The 21,094-nt window shown below is 37.0% G+C and overlaps 1 protein-coding gene across 2 annotated transcripts in view; it reads left to right on the forward strand.

Moving 5' to 3' along the window:
* Positions 1–21,094, forward strand: part of LHFPL2 (LHFPL tetraspan subfamily member 2) — a 115,220-nt gene that overhangs the window by 61,402 nt on the left and 32,724 nt on the right. The window lies entirely within an intron of this gene.

A 21,094-nucleotide genomic window follows, 5' to 3' on the forward strand; every position in this document is an offset into this window, starting at 1 on the left:
CTTATGCTTATTGCTGATTCTTTGCATTGTGTGTGCCAAATATGTATCATTTTGACTAGAGAACAGTACAAGAAGGATCTAAGAAAGAATTTTAAAAATTTAAAATACTTTAAAAAGTGAGTTTTGTAATCTTTTTATAAATATATTATTTGCACTTCCCTGTCTGTAGGTGTAGGCTCTCAGAGACAGCCTTATAAACACACAGATAAAATCAGTGTTACTTGTACTTAATAATTATATAATAGGAAAGAATCATAGAATCATTAAGATTGGAAAGGACCTCCAGGATCATTGAGTCTAACCTTTGACCAAACACCACCATACCAGCTAAGGACATGAAGCACCACATGCAGTTGTTTCATTAACATTTCCAGGGATGGTGATTACCACATCCCTGTGGAACCCGTTCCAATGCTTAACCACCTTCTAAGTAAAAAAATCCTTCCTGATGTCCAACCTGAACCTTCCCTTGGTGCAGTTTGAAGGCATTTCCTCTTGTCCTGTCTCTGGCTGCCTGGAGAAAGAGACCAATGGAAGAAGAGCAAAATAATACTTCCAAAAACCAACTGCATTTTCTTACCAAGAGATGGTTATTTGGAATAATGTAATGTTTCTAGTTCTCTGGTTTCCATGGCAGAGCCAACTTACGTGAAATATTTCATATTTAAGGGATTTTGTTTGATTTCAGTGCTGTTGGCAGCAAATGTTTAGAACCCATATATTTCGTTCCATGTGCTGTTTACTTTGATGACCAATGCAGTGAGAAGCCTTTGCCTTGATTTTTTTGTTTTTTCTTTTTTTGCTGTAATGGTCTCTGAAAAGTATGTTTCCTCTTCCTTTCAAAAATTAGCATTTAGTAACAACTTAGAATGCAACTCAGTTTAGAATATTTGCATTCATGTAGGTCTATATTTATTATGTCCTCTTTATTTCTACTAGCATTTAGCTAGAAAAACTAGATAAGTGAATTTAAAGTTTTTCAGTTAGTTCTGGATAATTCTTTTTTGCCTACATTTTAATCTGCCCCTTGCTGCCATCGTCCACTGCCTGACAATTACTAGGACTAAACTGTTGTATCCATGTAATCATCAGTGCATAGACAGAATGAAAGCATTATAGACAGTTCATAAATCTATATTCAACAAAAAATACAGATATTCTTTTCTCCAAGTTTGTTGCTGTTTAAGAACAAGATGCTTAAGAATTGAAGAGACTCCTATTAAATTCTTTTGAATTGCTTTTTGGATAGTGTTACAGATAATATAACTTACTTTATAATAATGTGCCTCAGACCAGCTAAGGGGGGAGTCCTATGACACTTAACAGAACCAAAACACAGCATGTGCATTAATAACCAAACTTAAAAAACAACTTGAGCAACTGTTAGCAGCAGCAGGTGGGAAACCACTGTACAGGGTTAAGTGTAGTGGTGATGATAAAACTGCACAACTGATAAGATTAACTGTGAGGATCTAATATGTTTAAATGAAAATTGAAATGATAACTTTTCCTTCATAACAAAATATGTAAATAATGTTGTCTCTCTTGTGAACACAGCAAAATCAATTTGTCTGCATTTTATTCAAAGGCATGGCATAATTTGTCTTGGGGAAACATTTGAAAATAGTTAAGCACTTATTTGCATAAAAATCTTCCATTGTAGCAAAATAATTAATAAAATTGTAACTGAAAGCAATAAAAAACAACTAAGATAAAACTCTAAAGGAGTAAATTACCTTCTGCTAATCTCTTAATAAAATCTTCAGTATTTTGCTTATTCTTTTGAGCACACTTGTGTGTGCTCCTTTTGTTTAAATATAAGTATGACAGAAGCTTATTAATGCCTTTTCTAATAAACATAATGGTTAGACTCTGAAATTGTATTAGGCAAGAAAGCACCAGTTATTTTTGTTTTCCATATAATATGAGGCAAAAAGTGATTGCTTAGTGCAGAGGTGCTAAGATCCTTCCAGGACCTCACGTCACAGCTGATGGTAATCCACACTCCAGTGAGATGACTCAGCACAAGTAGATTTTTCTGCATGCTGAGTCTAGTTTAGACAGTGTGCAAAACTTTAGATAAGATAACAATAAACAAAAAGCTAAAGACCAAAAAAGTCCTGTGTGTCTCTTTTGCCTAACACAAAACTATCACAAAACAGTTTCCCCCATCCGGTGCACCCCCTGTAGAGCCCAACAACAAAAAACAAACACCTATAATCTAAAAGTACTAATTCCAAATTTCACCTCACTTCCATTTAATAGGAACAAAAATAAAATTGGAATTCTTTTTTCCATTTTCTTTAATTTTGTCTGTCATTAGAGGGAATAAAGGACATGTTACTGAGTCAGAAAAATATTATGTTTTCAAGTTTTTCGGAAGGCACTAGCAACTTTCAGGTGGAGTAAACTACATTGAACTAATAATTTGCTTATGGATTAGCAAATGCAATGGTTCATTTTCGTGTTATTATTAATGGAACCTAGTGTGGTTCATGACATGGAGATGCCGTACCACAAGCAGTGAGTAAATAGCAATTGCTGCTACAGGAAGAGGTGTGATGTAGTGCATAGAGTTGCCTGTCCCAACTCCTGCATTTGACTTCTGCCTCTGTTATTAACCTGCTAAGTGATATTAGGAAAGGTAATGAATTTCTTACTTCTCTTGTTGACTTAGATTGCAAAACCTTTTGTCCACATATTGGGCCTCTGTCCTTGTCACTGTGCTTTGTTGTCCTGTGGAGTCCTTCATTTGCTATAGTATTACAGTTTTTCCTCTCAGAGTTTCCCATTAGCTCTCAGAAACTCACTGTATTATGTGGAATCCTGAAAACACTTGAATATTTCTTCTACAAGAAGAAAACTAGTAATGTTTTCCAGAGCATGGTTTAATATTGCATCTGGTCTTGTGCAGGATCCCTTTTGGGATCCTTCAGTCTGTTCTTTCCCTCTCTTGCATCAGCTCCCAGTCCCAAGGTGAGTTCAAGGTAAGCAGCTGATTCAGAAAAAAACCCCTAACTGCCAGTGAAGAAAAACTAAATCAGGAACCTATGCTGGCCTGGCTTGTCCTGTGGATGAGAAATTATTAGATTCAACAAAAGGGACAAAGACACAATAAGCAGCTGGAAGTAGGTGGGAAGAGTGATGCTGTTTCTTTCAGCAACAGGTAATAAATATACCAAATGAGACATAGCATGGAAACCTAGGCTTATGAAGAGCTGCATTTCACAACCATATTTTGAACTCAACAGAATAGTGTCTTATAATGGTTGTGACAGCCCAGCTACAGTTCTGATGATATTAGCTGCTGGTACTGGGTGTATTTTTTTCTAATACAACTTTCTAGTTGTTTTTTGTTTTTTTTTTTTTTTCCCTAAAGTAACAGTTATCTTTTTATCTGCATTACAATTTCAAGGCATATTTCTGATGCCTAAATATAACCTTTCATTTTATTTTAATTTAAACTGAAGTCAATTTAACCCTGCAAATTGGGTGACAGGAGCTGCTCTTGATGTGATAGTTTCTACAGACCTTATATTCATAATTTCCCCTTTAAACTCCATCAAGAAACTTGATTCGTCCTTGAAAATTATTTGTGTAATTGGAGTTGACTCTTTAAGGGGCATTTTTCACTCACTGCCCTTTCTCTCAAAAATGTACGCAACAGTTTAAATTGGTTTCTTTGATCTTGCTTTCTTTGTGAGCCTCATGTACTAAGATTTTGTCTTGAAGGACCTGTCTTCCCCACTCACCATAAGTTTCCATGAAACAAAAAAAGGGATGAACAGGACTGAGGAAGAGAGACATGAAATATTAATATGATTTTGGAAAATGTACTGACTAACTTTAGGTGAGGAGCCTTTACACATGCTTGTGAGGACATGGATGTTTCCTGTCAGTTGCATTCATGGGCGAGGTTGCTGAGTGAATTCAGCTAAGCAGGAGGAACAACAGTTCAGCAGGAGAAAAAGCAAGTGTGCCTCTGAGAATGCTGCAGCCCAACAGGGACCCTGGCTCTCAAGCATCTGTGAAACGGTCCTAGCCAATGATGTTGCTGAAATTTCACATCTGTTATTTCTTACTGCCCACTTCTTTGGCAACGGCCAGTCTTCATTTTTTCCATTATAGGCAGCTGCTGGAACTAAACGGAGCTTAAGCTTATTTTCAGATGTGCTAAATAGACTACATTTTACCATTATTCCTGCCCCCCCCACCCTCTTTCTTCTACCACATACTGCAGCTTACTGACTTGTTTCCAAAGTACAGAATCTGTGAGTTGAATGCTCAACATGTGTCTGGAGATAAGCAGATGTGTTATCCTTGTGCATGCAAATAATTATTTTAAAAACGGCCATCATGATGTCTGGGAAAAGAAATATTCTTGAAGAGAAACTGTCATTGAAATCTATATAAATTGTGACAGAACTTACCAACAGTTTCATTGAAACCTACTTTCAACCCTGGATGACTAACTTTATGAAGAAAGTAAGTGCAGAGAGCTCAGTGGTGGTGCCAAGTACTTTATTACCAACTAGAACTGAGCTGTTTGAAATAATGAATTCCTTTTGCATTTCTTGAGGCTATCTTACCATTTTTCTTCAATGTCCCCTAGAGGAATTCTCTTACATCCTTCTGGCCTTTCTTGCTTTAAACTATTGGAGCTGTTGAATTACTTCCCAAAGCAATTAAATGGAAGAAGGTATTACAGCCTCTAAGCAAGCTGGAAAATAACCTGTTGACGGCTGTTCAAATTTGTGCGTCTAAAATTGCATAATTGGAGCATAAGAATACAATATATTTTTCCCCAATAACTTATGGAGGCAGACCATGGAAAAAGCATTCAATGATTGTTACAAACAGCCTGATGAGCAAAGATTGCTGGCTGAACTTGTTACGAATACCAGGACACCACCAGAATTCCTTCACTGATTTTTAAATCAGCATGAGATAATGGATGTGACTTAATTGAGGACATATACTAATGTATGTAGTAAGGTATCCCTGACAGTTGAGTGCTGTGGTCTGATCATACTGCTGCGGTTTTGCATAGGAGTAATGCTTCCCTCAGAGCACTAGTCACAGATCCCTGCCAGGTAGTGCAGAAGGACTTGAGACAAGGGCTATATCACAGTGAGAGAACATTACCAACTTTCAGTGCCATATAATGGATGGGAGGAATGGATGGGAGGAGGTGAGGCAACATACCAGACCCAAAGGTGGGTCAATCTTATGCTATATACTAATATCCTAAAATACTTCAATATGCCCATGAAAAATGCATTTAAAATAAGTATTTTATTGTTTCTAAATATTAAATGTTATAGTTTAAAAGCCTGATAAAATTCTATATTGATGTAATTTAAAAAAAAAAGCCGCTGTACCAAATGTAGGCTGATTATTTTCTTTGGATTTGTGCTTTTTATATCTCTCTTTAAATCTGTTTTTTTCCCTAAAGCAAAATAGTTTTGTCTCCTTGTAGAAGGTTGCCATAGTCCTTTCCACATTGTTTTCTAATCCACTTCTTATAGAAATCATGCAGGAAGATAAATATTTTCCTGAAGATTCTTTTGGGGGTAAAATTTAATGCAGTAGACAGTGAAAAAAAATTATAATCTCTAAAGATTTATGGATTTTATTAAATGAGGGAGAAATCTTTCCCTGTAGATTTTTTTTTTCATGTATTGGAAGAGTTGAATCTGAGAAGAACAAAAAGAAATTCTATATTAGGGAGGTTGAAAACATCCATTGAAGTCCAACTAGTTTTCCAGATTGTGCTGAGCATATTTCTCTCATGAAATTGGCTACTATTGCTCATATTTCTTCCTGAAACTGTATGATAATAAAATATTATTTTAAGACATTATATTATTATAAAGACATTATATTTAGTGCAATTAAAGCATTTTTTTAAGTCTGCCTCCCCAGCATTCTCATGTATAGTTGTTATCAAGTTCTTTTTATTTGTTGCTGTATTTTTTTTAATGATTGTTTTCCTGGCAGCTGGAGCAACTCTACCTCAGAGTTAATACTAGCATACTAAGACTGTGTCATGTAGAGGGGATGGTGCTTTGTCTGCATGTTAAGTAATCTAAGTGAATCAAAAGAAAGTGCACCAGATGCCACGACTCTCACTTGGGAAGCCTTTATCCCATTTATTTTTATTTCTTTTAATCACTAATGTATGTTATAGTTCCTTCTTATTAAAGGAAATGCATGGACAATAATAGCACACTAATCTGTGCTGCATTTCAGCAAGTTATTTCAAAAATTCATCACTTCTGTTTTAGGATGGTGCTCAACTAACAGTGATGAGATAGGAATTAGGATTAGCTGTGCAAAATCATATTTTTTAGCATGTTGTGTGACAGTCTGAAAGACTGCTATGTTCTTTTTTCCAAATGCATCTGGAGGCACAGCTCAAAACATTAAACCTACGGAAAGCCTATCAGAAGTTTTGTGTGTTTAAAGGTATTTGAGTATCCTTAGAAGTAATCTGGTTATGTTGACACACTTTTAATAATTTTACCTATTAAAGCATCAGATATCTCTACATAACCTGAGCAACCTTATAATGTTCCCTGAGTTCAATTCAAAATGACCAAATTATTATGTGTTTGAAGTGTATTGCAATAATCAGAGAAAAGAAATTGTTTCTTGGCTGAAGTTGTGGAATGTAGTAGTTGTCTGTAGTTGTCATGATCTAAGGAAGCACCCATAAAGTGGGGGGGAAAGGGTTTTCAGATACATAGATCTTCTATAATACTTTGGAAAATATATGCATGGAAATAATACACATGGAAAAGCGAGAAGTTTTCTGCATTCACTTCTGAGTATCAAGTCTCAACTCCTCTGTTAAAAGCATTTCTGTTTTTAAAAGTTGACTTTGTAGAGTTTCACAAAGATTGATGAAAATTAGAGAAGCAGATTAAGAAAGGGATGAATAGCAAGCAAAAGAGTTTAAAAAATGAAAGCCAGTGGCTAGAGGGCAAGGACACAAAGGCTGAAAGCTTAATTCCCTGTTCCCCACAAAGTAAATAACAGTTGTTCTTCCTACACCCTAAGATGGGAGCTAGTAAACTTTCAGGTGTCCAAGTGTGAGGTGTCTAAAGTGTTAGACTGTTGAAGGAGCTTCTGAGGAACTTCTGAGGGTTGTGATGTCACCTCAATTCAGTGTTGTGCTCAGCTGCTTTGGGGCTTAATTCTAGGGTGGAAAGTATAGCAGAGAGCACAGAGCAAATACACTTCTGAGAGAGGTTTTGTTAAATCATTTTAAAACTAGACCGTAGAAAGGACAAGAAATAAGCTTTATTACTCCGGTACACTGCAATAAAACCACAGGGCTTACTTGCTTTCTCAGTGTGTAAGATGTTTGTGCTTAGATATCTGCAAAACTTACTACAGAGTTTTCATTCCTTTTCTTCTGTAGGCTAATGATACTGAGTATCATTAGCAGCTCCTGCTCTGCAAGCCTTTATTCACGTTGCTTAGATGTATGAAAATTCCTTTTGAGGGTGACAATCTGCTGTGAGTACACAGAGATGTACTTAAATGTCTGGAAAAGGGACCAGGGCTGATACTGAGCTGGCTATTACTTAGTTCCATTTTCACTTCTTCTTACGGGAAAAAAGTTATTTCTACTTGAAATACACTGAAGTGTTTTGCATAAGTAAAGAGCTCAGTTTCTTCAGCTGTTGCATTACTTCCCTTTTGAAAAAATATTTTGAATCTAAACAAAGATTTTGGTTCCATTCTTTTCCTTCTTATTACAGGCTAACCAAAAATTGTCAGCTTCATAATAGATCTTGCAAAAATTCTGTTTACTCTTTGAATGAGTTCTTCAATCCATCTTTGCCATGGATATAGACATCCCTTTCGCTAACTTTGTTGCATTTGATGACTAGAGAAATAGGGCAGCCTTGGTCCCCATTTGTGACTGCTGTTGTGACAGAGCAGCTAATCAGTACATTGAGCTCAGCCCACTTGCTGAGGCCATCAGCTTCATCTGAGGCTTGTTCTTTTTCTCACAGTTTAGTAACCGAATTTTGGTGAGAGCCCTTGGTAAGATGCAGTCCATTTGTTCTGCTAACAGCCCAGATGCGGATATATAAAATCCCCTTTCCCTGTTGCTCCTTGCAACAACAGGTTTAATTGTTATGGGCTCGTAGGAACCAATTAGATTAACAGATGTTAAAGGGAGCCAGTTTCAGGTCTTGGTGGGAAGCAGTAATTTGAGAAGCCTTGTGTAAGGGCTTGCTAACACCTAGGTGATGAGTGTCTGGGTTTGAGGCTTTGGGTGCCATGAAAATTGCATCACTTTTCTCCTGTTTGCTGAGGCCAGATGGGAATGTTTTTAAGAATAGCAGCCAGAGCACATTCTTACTTATTTTAGCAAATGGTAGCATGTTCTAGAAGCTCATAGTTGATTTTGTTGCAAATTTCCCATAATGCATTAAGCTCTGTTGAACCCTTATGTTCATGCTTGCTTGAATATGTCTTGTGGAGAGAGTTTATTTTGGGGTCTTTTTGGTTTTCCATATTAAATGGCAAATTAGTTTATATATGAAATATTGTAACAGTTTGATGTGACAGAGATCTGTTAGTTCATCTGCTGTATCCATTGTGGAATCAGAATTGCTTCCTGCTGGGTGCAACCTGAGAGAAAGTTTTATGTGTTGGAAATGAGGGCAGGAGAAGTTTTTTTCTTGTTCCTGTTACTGCCTTAAGTTGTTTTGGTCAGTGCTGCAATAGCAGAATCTGCTCTCAGCAATGGTTCAGATTTACAGATGTTTATGTGGATATTGAAAGGCAATTTGTTTATGGCTTTTAAAAACTTAGTAAGAGTTTCAAGGCTTTTCAGAGGAGGTGAATTTTAAAATATAAACTATGTCTTCACTTGTTTTCTCAGTCACCTTCTGATTTTTAAAGTGTTGATTCTTACATGTCCACTTGTACCTTGAATAACATTTAAATAATTTTGAAATCATAGAACAGAATAACAGCTTTTAGCAACCAAGGCCCAGTCAGTGTTGTTTACTTACTGATACTACTCATTAATTTTATTTGGTTGGTAGAGGAAAAAATAACCCAACCATAGGATTTAACTATCTATGTCCCTGCAGTTCTGGGCTTGTTCCATCTTATACATGGGTGGAATGGCATACCATTGCTATCAAAAGCTGTCCAATAAATACTTGTTATTCTCTGTGAGGAAAAAAAATGAAACTTCTTTCAATTTCTGAAATTTTTACACAGCAAAGGAGACACACTGGAATTCATGTATGTGGATCTTGTTGAGCATTCACTCAAAAATTACCATTAGCAGATAGCACTTTTGTAACTGTGTCTTGGTTTTGTATCAGCAAAATTTGATACAAAATAGTCTGGCATGTGACCAAGGGTGTCGCCTGCATGCTCAGTGTCTTGATGCATATATGTAAACTGACAGATTCCTCTCTTTCTCACCACAGTAATGAAATCATAAAATGTAATTATGGGCACCATAATTGAGGCTCCTAAATGTGTGACTCAAGGAAAACACTAGATATGACTCATGATAAAATCACAAGAGCTAGAAATCATTTGTGCTCACTTGGTTTCGATAGGTATCGGCTATAGTTGCACATTTCTTTACAGGATCATGCTTGTAGGTTCAGCTAGCAGCATATTTTTGTGGTAATATCCATGCTAATAAAAAAGAAATTAATAACACTGGGAACTGTGCAGTGGTATTTTGAGGATGGAACTTTGTTTTCTGTGCCAGCTGATGAAATAATAAGTATTTATTTAAGTAATTATACCCAGTGCTTCACAAAGGGACTATATAAGTTTGACTTAATATTTGCAAAACATAATATATTAAATAATGTGACACAGAACTTTACAGTGTGATTCATTGGAAGCTAATGTAATATAAAACATAATGTATTTAGTAACAGGATCATGTTCCAAAATAGGTCCATAGAGCTGGATTTTCGATATTCCTATGAATATTTACAATCTTATCCAACAGAAACAGGAGTCAGAATAGCAGACTCTCAGGTGAAGAGAAAGTGAGACCATTTTCCACTTGAATTTAATCTATAGATCAGTTCTATATTCTCGGCTGTTTGTGTATGTTAGTCCCATTTACTAACTGGCAAAGAGTGCAATGATGCAGTGTCTGTTGTATAGGTCCAGCAATGTGCAGCATGCCTAAATCAGTGAGAATTATATGAAGTTATGTATTTTGTCAGATTTTCCAACCAGGGTGGTCTAATCCACCCAATTTTTTTACACATTTTTAAAATGTTGACGATGTTAAAACTTGGAATAGTCAACACAACTGTAAGAGTTGTTATATGATCCACCTGAATTTAATCCTTGAATTGAGAAACAGCTGTGGCTTTTTCAAGAGCTATTCATGTGCTGTTTGTGTGCATGCAATTATTTTTGAACAAGAAAGGGTGTATCTGTGTCTGTAGTGACACAGGTACACGTCTGCCCAGTGTTCTCTGAAGGTATGTGTAAAACTCCAGTTGGCTTCAGTGAGAGCTACTACACCTTTAGTAGTGAAGTATATGTTGAAACACACCTCATGCTGAAACAGTCCTCTAGAACTTCACAGAATTTGGCACGTTATTTGAAAAATCCTGCAAAAGGTTGTTCCTAGAACACTATTAAGTAGCTTTATTTCTTCTACCTCATTATATTTGAGACTTTTTTTTTCACTTTGGGAGTCCATAAATCACAGGGTTAAAAGAGGCTCAGAGAGAAATGTTGCAGATAATAGCCATGGATATTTCAGAAGTCTGAGGAGAGCAAGAGATAGAGAACAGTATATAAAACACTAGCCCTTTTGTCATTATGCTAATTATTTTTGGAACAAAAGCAGTGTTCATCTTTGGGACATGAGTATATTAAGATGGAAAAATCCATTGAATCTTTTGTAAATGGCTTATATTCTCCTGCTTTTTAATTTATAAATAGTCTGCAACTCACAGCTTAATTTGTTTAAATTCTTTGATTTGAGGATCAAGAAAAAGATCTAGTCAGACTGAACTCTGTCTCTTAGGGCATTAACAGTCTGATATTTCTATGACACAGTCTAGAACAAAGTCTGTTGAGTAAAACTTGTATCATTTGATATAAATTTCTAATAGCAAAATAGATGGTTTTGCCATGGAAACGGTTTTTTAAAAGTGATGGAATGAAGTGGTTTGCTGATGTGTGATGAAGTACATGCTGCAGTAAGGAATATATTATTTTAATAAATGAATGGACAAGTCTTTGTGATCTTATTATTCTGATCAGCTCTTGATAAGGATCTAGACAGAGTTTTCCAGTTGCTAAAGCATTTTGCTGACTTGTGCATGATGGCTAACACAATAAGGGTTGACAGCAGCTATACTGATTAACATACTGGCTTTATAATTTTTATAAAATAAGAGGCATTGCCCCAAATAATTATTACTACCTTTGATTTTTAAATGTTAGCATTGATGTTACTTATTACTGGATAGTAGTTATATCTGTTAGTTATAGCTGAACAGAATTACCTCCTTGCTCCTTTTGAAAGATAAATTGAACTGTGCCCCTTTGTTTCAAGGCAGAGCTCAGCTTTTGGTACAGAGCAATTCTTGGTAGGTGAATTGTCCTTTCTAAAGTAGAAAAGGCTAAGGGGAGCTGTAGTTTTGCAGAAGGAGAAAAGACAATCTTGAGATGCTAAATCACACAGACATTTGGTAAGTTGTGTGCCTTATATTAGTGAATCAAGAGCAGATTCCAGTCCTTTCTTTGGTAAGTGGAAAGCTTTCCGACAGCTATATTCAGAGAAAAGCATTCCATACTGCTTAACTTCTGCTGCTTTTCAGCCATTGTAGGAATACACTCCAGAGTTTGCAGTGTTGTAGAAACTATAAATTATGTAGCTTCTGTCACTGCAGTATTCTACCACAGTATTTTGTTTACCCATAACTGCCACCTTTGAAATGCAGAGTTGTTCATACAGTTCTTTGTTGTTCTAAGGTGACATTTACATTTTATAAAAATAATTAGTATTCAAGCAATGATTTTAGGTCTGAGAGACAACTTGTAATTCTTTATCTAAAGAGAGGGTGCTACTGTACCTTTAGTGAGAGCAACCATTTTGGTTGTGGTGATGTATGACTGAAGAGGGGACAGTGAAGTTTGATCTGTAAGTTATAAGATGTTCTTCCTGAAAGTGAGTGATAGTTTTGGGTTTTTTTTTTTTCTTATCCCAGGGTTAATAAGAAAACACTAGTTCTTTACAGAGTCTGATGTTCTCAGATTCAAAGTCTTACTGCTATACTCCTCACATTTTCAAGATGACTTTTAGCTCAGAAAGGGAAAGAAAATAGAGATGCAGAGCAGATGGGAGGCTGATAGATAAGCTCCTATAGCAGCAGTTTGAGTGTTGGTCAATGACAAGTATATACTATGCTTGTTTGGAAAAGGATATTGAGCCAAGACTGTTTTGAATGTGCTTTTATCAAATCTCTTTCTAACTTAGTGTTCTCCAGAATAGTTTGCAATTGTTTCAACTTGCCATTTACCAGCTGATGCTGCCTGATAACAAGCTGATGAAGAATTTTCTGTGAACTTTCTTAAAACCTGAGACTTTATGAGTCTTTTTCACAAGTCTGTATTACAGACTTTGACAAGAATGGAATTGTTAGCACAAACTAGAGAGACTAGTTTTCTCTGAAACAGCAAACAAAGCTGGACACAGTTCATCCAGAAGTCCTGAGTTCTGTCCTTGTTCACTCACACTAGGTAAAGATTTTGAAAGTCTTATCTATGTTTGATGTAATTAACTCTTGTGTTGAAGGAGAGTTCAAATGACTTCTCTTCCCCACATAGACTATGTCTTTTAGCTGTAGTGCATTAGTGTTTCTTTGTTTGTTTTGCTTTGTTTTACATACTTTTTGGTAGGGTGTTGGTTTGGGGGCATTTTTTTTTCTCCCAGTGCAGAATGAAAAAATTTCCAGGAAGGGACAATAACTGTCTAACAGAAAAAAAATGCATATTAAAATTGCTAAAAATCACTAAAATACTTTGAAAAAAACTTCTTGCTATGTTGGTTAGAAAACTGGGTCATCTGCATGTTTCATTACTGTGGTTTGATTTATATTGTCTAATTGCAGCTAGATTTTTTGGGACTTTAGAAATGTTCATTCCATTAGGAAAAGCGGTAGTTCTTTGTTTAAAGAAAAATTTCTGGCAGGAGGTAAGAAAGTCTGTAAATACACACATCTCTTTTGTATGTGTACATCTTTGCAAAATTTTCACTGAAATATGAAAGTTTTATCCTAATCAGAGGCTGTTGTAGGCTGCTGGCTGAAAACAGTTTGAGTCCTTTAATAAGATGCAGCATACACTGAAGCTGGATTCCTCAGTACAGTCTCTTTTGTTTGGTTTTATTTTAATTTTTTTAAAAAAAGAGTGGCTGCACTCTTAATTAATTTCTTCAATAGGAGTGGGAAAATATTTGATACATTTGATAAAGGAACTTGGCAGGGATTCATTTTATAACAAAACATGGCTTGAAAGTTTGGAGCAGTGAATCATATCTTGCTTTCTCTTTTTTGTTTAAATAACTTATTTGGAAAACAACCTAGATGAGTTTGCTTGAGGGCAGTGTAGGATAGGGTGGACAGAAAAATTTTGTCCAAGTTTATGCTGGTGTGAATTTTCATTGGATTTTAGTGTGTTGAGCTTGTATTTCATTTATGCTGTCAGACTTTATGGATAATGTCTCCTCAGACGTGATGGGCATCAATGTCAGGCCAAACCCTAGCTTCTATTTTGGTGTGCTGATAACATATGAACAGCATGTTGAAGAGGCAATGCAGTGGCTTGACCAGTGCTGCTGAGCATCAGGGACTGTCTCTGGTACATGAAAGTGATGATGTATGATCTGGAATCTTCTGCAGCACTTTTATTTAATATGCTGTTGTTGTGCGTATTTATGTTAGGCGAGCAAATCTGTTTTGTGGTGTACAGTTCCTCTGCAGAAATCAGAAGTAAAATTGTGAGAAGGGAAAAATTTTTAGATCATCTTATTTCTGTAAACTTCCTGGTTGATTTTATTAATTTTGGAGGAGACATCTGGAAATCCTGGCTCCAAATAATGTTAAAACTCAGCAGGCAGCTATTAGTAAACATACAGAGGAACATCTGCAGCAGCTGCAGCATGACTTTCTGTGCCTCTCCTCAAGACCTAGCTTCAATGACAACTTCTCTTACAATCTATCTATTTAAGACTTTGATGTAGAAGTGAAGAGAAGCAGATGTAAGACGTGATCCCTCTGAGTTACTTGTGGGTATTATAAAAGAACAGAGATGCAAGTGGCTTAGCAGCTGTTTCCAATTAGCCATGAGTTCTTGTGTAACTTGGTGGTGATGCTTTAAGCCAGGGATGGAAGAGTATGGATTTCTCTTCCACTAATGCAATGTAAATATTTGCACAGGAGAAAAACAATTATGCAGAGCATTATTCAATAAGGTTGCGAGTCCCAAACATAGAATCATAGTGATTATCTTTGTTTAAAAAAAAACAGAAAATTTTGTAAGTCTAGATGATTACATATGCTTATCTTCATGATCATTTTCAGGCCATTAATATCTTTATATTCCAGTATTTCATTCACTTGAATGCTTTCTATTTTCAGCATGCATTCTCCCATCTTCACATAAGGCATAACATGTTTCCTCAATTTGTCTTGTTTACTTCATTAGTTTGTCATAATTTTCCTTTGTTCTTCCAATGCCAGCCAAAATGGAGACATTTGCTTCTTTTATTTGTAGTTAAATATTATGAATCTCAACAGTGGCAAGGAAGAGCAACCAACAGGATGGGCAGGCTGAGTGACAGGGTGAGCTTCTGCAGCTGCTCCAGTCTGACAGCATTCATGCAGCAAATTTTGCAAAAGGTCAGGTCTGCCAGTAGCAGCAGAGCTTTTGTTTGGAGGATAAGGTAGATGATTTCAAAGAGCTGACACCTTTGGGTAGAGATTGAGGAAGTTTATTGCTGATTTTCTAGAAGTTAATGCAGGATCTCTTTGAAAGAGGAGATAGAACAGTGGAAGTTTGTTTTCTCCTAGAGATGTGTGGATAATGGGACACAAAGCGTTAAGACCATGGACTGGTAACACATGAAATTCTTGCTTTGTCTAGCTACCATTGTGGTTCAGTGGTCCATTTTATGATTCCTTTTTTCTTTGCCAAATGTTATATTAACTTTATAGAAAGAAGCTAGACAGAAATTGAGAAGTCTGAATTAAAATGGCAATGAAAGAGAATGGGAAAATCAACTGAATCCACACCTAGGAAGCTTAATTTTTATTTCATTTTTCACAAGGACAGCTACCAACAGAATGAATTAATGTTGAGCTTAAAGGTCATTAAAAGGCTATTTTCAATTTGTAAGGTGTCTCATAGCTGAATACAATTTACTACACTAGAGAAGAAGCTTTTTTCCAATTGCTCTACATATTTTTCCAATGATTTTCTTGTAACTCTATGAGATTAGAGAGTATATTTTCTCTGTAGCTTCTAATGTATGTAATGCAGTACTCTTGGAATTGGATACATTTTGAATATGATTTTCAGACTTGTTTCAAACATTTGTCAGCTCTAGCTGATGGCTGCAGTTGAAGAATAATGGATTGTTTTCAGCTTTCTGAATGGTGTTTTTCAGCAAGTGGATGTTAGAAGCATGGAAATTCAACTTGCAGAGCTCCTCATAGCAAAAAGCAGTTTTTCTTTCAAAAGGGTGCTTGTGTTTTGTGTTTTTTTAAGTAGCCCGCTCCAGTAATCTTTAATCCTGCAAGACTGGGATTAATTGCTATGGACACAAAACCCAGGCACATTTGTATATTTATTATGTAAGTAAGGAGAATTTAAAAAGAAGCATATTCTTATAGTCTACTATGTGAATAATGTTTGCATTACAAAAATGAAAGTAAAGAAGGATGTTTTACTTTCTTTACTGTCAGAGGCTTCTGTTAAGGAGAATGAGGTGGCTGGCTGAGAAAATATCCCAAATAGACTTTGAAAACTTTGAGTTTCACTTAGGATCGTACTCTGTTTGGGCATGCTAATGCAATAACCTGGGACTTTGGGCATCAAATGGCAGCTTGGCCCACCTCAGAGCATTTCCCATATTGGCATTTACTATGCACACTCCTTGCCAGTTAGCTCTACCCTACGCAAGTCCCTTTAATGCTTTCAAGGTTTCTTTGTTAATTCAATTCTTCAGCCTCTGTTACACTGTGAAAAGCCCTGAAGGGCTGACTTTTGTCGTATGCGTAGGTGACTAAAACAGGATTTTGTTAGAGAGCCTTAATATGTGGCTTAAGTAAGAGAATATTCCCTCAATAATTGCTTTTTTTCCACTTTGGTATTCTATTTTCAATCTCCATGGCTAAATCAGTGCTAAAAGCTTTTACAAAATCTGCCTGGCAGTATAATTTATGATTAGACCTGAGGGATGAAGGCTGAGTCAGCACTGTATTTCACATAAACAAGTGTGCTTAGAGTTGTGGGTTGAAAAGGCAATTTCTCTGGCACACAGGCAATGGAGGACATTTTCAAAGCCTAGACAAACCGAGACAATGGAAAAAAAATCAAAGAAGGGAATATTTCATGCCCTGACTTGTAATTTTAATTGTTTTGGGGTTTTTGTTGTTCTCACATGCCAAGCTAGCAGCAAAAGCTTGCTATTCTTTTACCTACATTTTGAAGATTGTGTGTAATGTGTCTAAATCCAAGTTCCTGAAAAGAAATGCTTGCTTTTGGAGTGTCTGAACTCTTTTAGGAACATAATCTACTTTTTTCTTCAGCATGATGTAATAAGTGGGTTAAACCCAAATACATGTCAGATACTTCTCTGACAGGTTTGAAATCTAAAAAATGGCTGAACATGCTCCTCCCTGTAAAGTATTCTGGGGAGTGGGTTGAACAGGTTAAGTACAACTTCTTCAAGATTGGCTGTAAACTCTTACACAAGTTTCAAATCTATATTCAGTATTATTAGATTTGGTTTGTAACCTATTTTGTCAGTAATGAGTACCTTAATTTTCCATGTTAAGAGTAGGACTACTTGTTTGTCTGATTGACCTGGACATTTCTTAAGAAAAGAATGGACCAGAAGGAACCTTCTGCTAAACTTATGTGTCCTTCCCTCTCTGACCTTTTTCTTTGGTGAAATATGTTGCTGGGGAGTTTTCCTTAGAATTTCAATTTTTGAATCAGCCTTTGGGACGTATGGTTTAGAATATGGTAGGACATTCTGACTACCCAGGAAATATTTTCACAATAGCAAAATCTTGTCTTGACAAAATGCAACTGCTAATGAGTAATCACTGCTGAAAATAAATGGCAGTTGAACTGAATAGATCATTACTGTGTGGAAGTGGAATCATGTGACAAACATCTGAAATTTCTGTTTTGTCCAAATATGCGGTGAAATACCTACATTGAAATCTTGAACTGAAGTAGTTTTTTCTCTTCCCATTACTTCTCCATCTAACACTTTCAAGGGACTTCATTTATTTCTCAGCTCATATTAACACAATGGAATTTTAGGTTGAAAATAACTGAGAAACCTAATTCAGATATTTCATAAATAAATTGAGTTTTTTGTCAAATAGATTTTTATTGTGTGTTTCACAACTGAGTTTATAAATAAAGTTGCACAGTCTGCAGTTTAATCAAGCTTAATCTTTCCCCAGCACCCACAGGAACTCCCAGTGATACAAACATTTGGGAATTCTAATTGCATATACAGTGTTACCTAAATCCTTTCATCTCTCTCAGAGAAATTCTTTCCTGTCTGTTATCTAGAAACCAAATTACTGAAGTTAGTATTCACTCTTCCTGAAGGGAAAAAGGAAAATGTGATTTTTTTTTAAAGTACAAATTTATTAATGTACTTATTATTTGGTGGAAGCTGAGTCTTGTTGGTTTCTTTACTGTGTGTCCTCATGGACATCTTACAGATGTACTTTATTTTTCTATGTGATACACACTTGAAACAGTTTTTAAGCTAAATATTTATTGCAGTTGGAATGTTTAAATATAAATGTTAACACTGATTATTTAAAACTCTGAGAGGACATATTTTGTGTTCAGGATTAGTATACCCAACTCACATGAGTGAGTGTAAAGGTGTTTTCAATTAAGCATATAATATTGAAAGCACTGAGCACTTGACAGTCTAGAAAGAGATGCAGTTTCTCAAAAAATATATTCCACCTTCCAGGAGCCCAGAGAGGCCTCCATCAGAGGCCTCCTGTCACTAATCCTATGTTGGGAAGGCATATCTAATGTTCTGATTTCAAAAGCATCATGCAATAAAATCAGTATATTGAAGATATAGGAACAAAGGCTGGAAAAAAGTAGATTGCTGGTACTAGATAAGCAAACCAACTGGAGGTTTGTTCTTTGAGAGCTTACTTGGACAGTGTGTGCATATTTAGTTTTTTTTAATGTACATGTGTAGTTGTAGTTCTGTTAAGCTCCCATGAGGAAATGAGCTCTGAGACAGAACTTGGAGGATAGTCATGGTGGATGAGGTCAGGAAGAGAGCTCAGGCCAAAAAAGCCCTGAATGCAGCACAAGAATGTGATGCAATAATCTTTGATTCTTGCTGCAGACTGCTCGGTGTGTGGTGGGGTTTTTGTTGCTCTTCCCTTTTTTTCCCAAGTGCACAAGTCTAACCTGTCAGCTGGTGTGATGAATGATGCTGGTCTGTAGCTGGAGAGTGGTTGGCAAGCCCTTCCCCGCTTCAGGACACCTCATGCTGCAGATCTGTGATGCAGACCCAGCTCTGTCCAGAGGACTGTGGGGAAGGGAGAGGCCACAGCCAGATTTATCTGTCTGTGCAATAAGGATTGATCTGCAGGGAATCATTTGGAAAGCTAAGTCATGCACGTCTTCTGCATGCTCAGGATAATCAGCAGCTTCATGATTACAATTAGCATCCTTGCTCCTAGCTCATGGCGTGAAGAGAGCTGTTCTTCCCAGGTCTCTCTGAAACTTTGGGGGGTCTTGCCTAGCACTCTCTGACAGGTATGTGGGGGACCACAGGCTTCTTGTGTGACTCACACTGGTCACAGCAGCCCTCCTGCTCAGTGTCAGAGCCAAAGGCTGGGCCGTTAAGGGCAGAGGCAGAAGTGCTGCTCCTCAGGCCACTCGCTGCTGTAATTTTCAAACACAAGTGTTGCATCTGGGAGCTGGATCACTCCATCCCTTTTTTGAAGTGGGTTTAAGGGCTTATTTATTTATTTTAACTGGAAGGGTTGCCAGGATTTGGTGTTGTGGTGGGTCAGTGAGCTGTTTTGTATGAAGAATAGAAAGAGAACTCTTCAGAACTTGTCTGGAGTGTATTGTTTGAGTATGGGTACAGTTGTAATGTGGGTAAAGGAGGAAGAACTTTTAATGAAAACAGAAAGAACTATTTTTCTAGTTCTAATGTGGAAATGGGTGGGCTGCCCATGGATAAAATTGGACCAATGTGACTGAACTACAGAAAAATAAGAGTGACTACATAAAACTATATTGTTTTCTAACAACATAGATATGAGCTAAACAATTAAGATGAGTTCTCTGTGGGTAATATACTGCACAGCAGCCAGTGAGTCACTGAGGCATTGCTAAAGTGAAATAATTCCAGCATGTGACTTGACTTGTGACTCTGAATGAAGAAATATCAGTCATTTTGACATGTTTTCTAGAAGGCCATGTTTTCTTTTTCCAGGGTCCCCAATCAATGGGGAGATTTAAGCAATTGTTATGTCCCACTGTAACTTTTGTAATGACATCCTTCAACTTGTCATGGTGAAGGCCTTTATCTGACAAGAAGGGGGAGGCCTTGGTTTTCTCCCCTGTGCTCTCTGGGGTCTGGTTCTGCCACCTTCCTACTGCACAATGGGGTGCTTTTCATCTTTACTGGGAGCCAGTGCAACTTGCACACTGAGAAAATGCCTGTGTGCTTCCTTCCTGGTTTTCTTCCCTACCCTTCTCTTCTGGATTAACTTTTTACTGGCTTGTCAGATTCAGTCACCTCATGGAGGGATCCAGTGGTTACCAGAATGGTAAAAGGAATGAGGAAAGTGTGTCAGGGAATGGGAGGAAAAGGATCGTGTTTGGTCTCCAAGGACTCCCTGCTAGGCTGGCTCTGCTGTAGCATCTAATTCCACTCTTCACAACGTGTGTGTGGACATTGTAAAGTCGTGATTCAGATGTAAAACAAGGGACATTTGAGAATGCTGTCATGCAGAGTTTTAAAATGTAAGGAAATGCCAGATTTGAGGGTACTTTGAGGGTGCAAAATAAATTCTGTACACTTCTAGGTGCTTTTTATCTGTTACTGTTACCACTCATTTGCTATCCCTGAGTAAGTTGGTTGGGTTGCCTCCTGGTGAGACCTTAACTGTTTCTTCACTAGTCAGCTGTCTCACTGATCCAGATTCTCCATCCTCTTCCAGCTCACTTCATTACTTCAGCCCACCCAGTCTCCAGATATGGTGTGGTTATTGTTGGTTTTTTTGTGTGTGCTTGGTAGGTTGTTTTCTTGGGTTTAGTTTTTGAAGTTCTTTCACTGTTTCCTTCTTAAGCAGCCCCCCAGCATGGCCCTTTGCATAGCTCAGTCACTGGCAGGAGAAGGAAAAGCATGCTCTGACTTGAGCTTTGATTTCAGCTCTGATCCAACATGGTCCACGGCTGATTGAAATCACGTGTTGTCCCCCAGGGAGGGTGACTGCTCTGCTGGTCTCAGCAGGACTCCAGCTTGACAGAAAGGCATACAAAGGAAGGATGGAGGTTTGAGTCACTGGGCAAGCCTACAAAAGGCCTCCAGCTGCCAAATCAGGGTAGATGTGCACTCCTCAGTGTCATGAACCATCTGATAGAGTAGAAGAGTTTATCTACACTTACTTACACTTCAAGAGTTTATCTACACTTACACTTCAAGAAAGCTTTCTTTCTTGAAGAAAAACTCACCAAATGCTTTTAATACTGAAAAACACATCTTCATTTTCTAGAACATCTAAATTGTTTGGCTGAAACTTGTGCAAAAAAATTCAGCCTCAGG

This window comes from Molothrus ater, chromosome Z (assembly GCF_012460135.2).
Source record: "Molothrus ater isolate BHLD 08-10-18 breed brown headed cowbird chromosome Z, BPBGC_Mater_1.1, whole genome shotgun sequence".
Lineage (NCBI taxonomy): Eukaryota > Metazoa > Chordata > Aves > Passeriformes > Icteridae > Molothrus > Molothrus ater.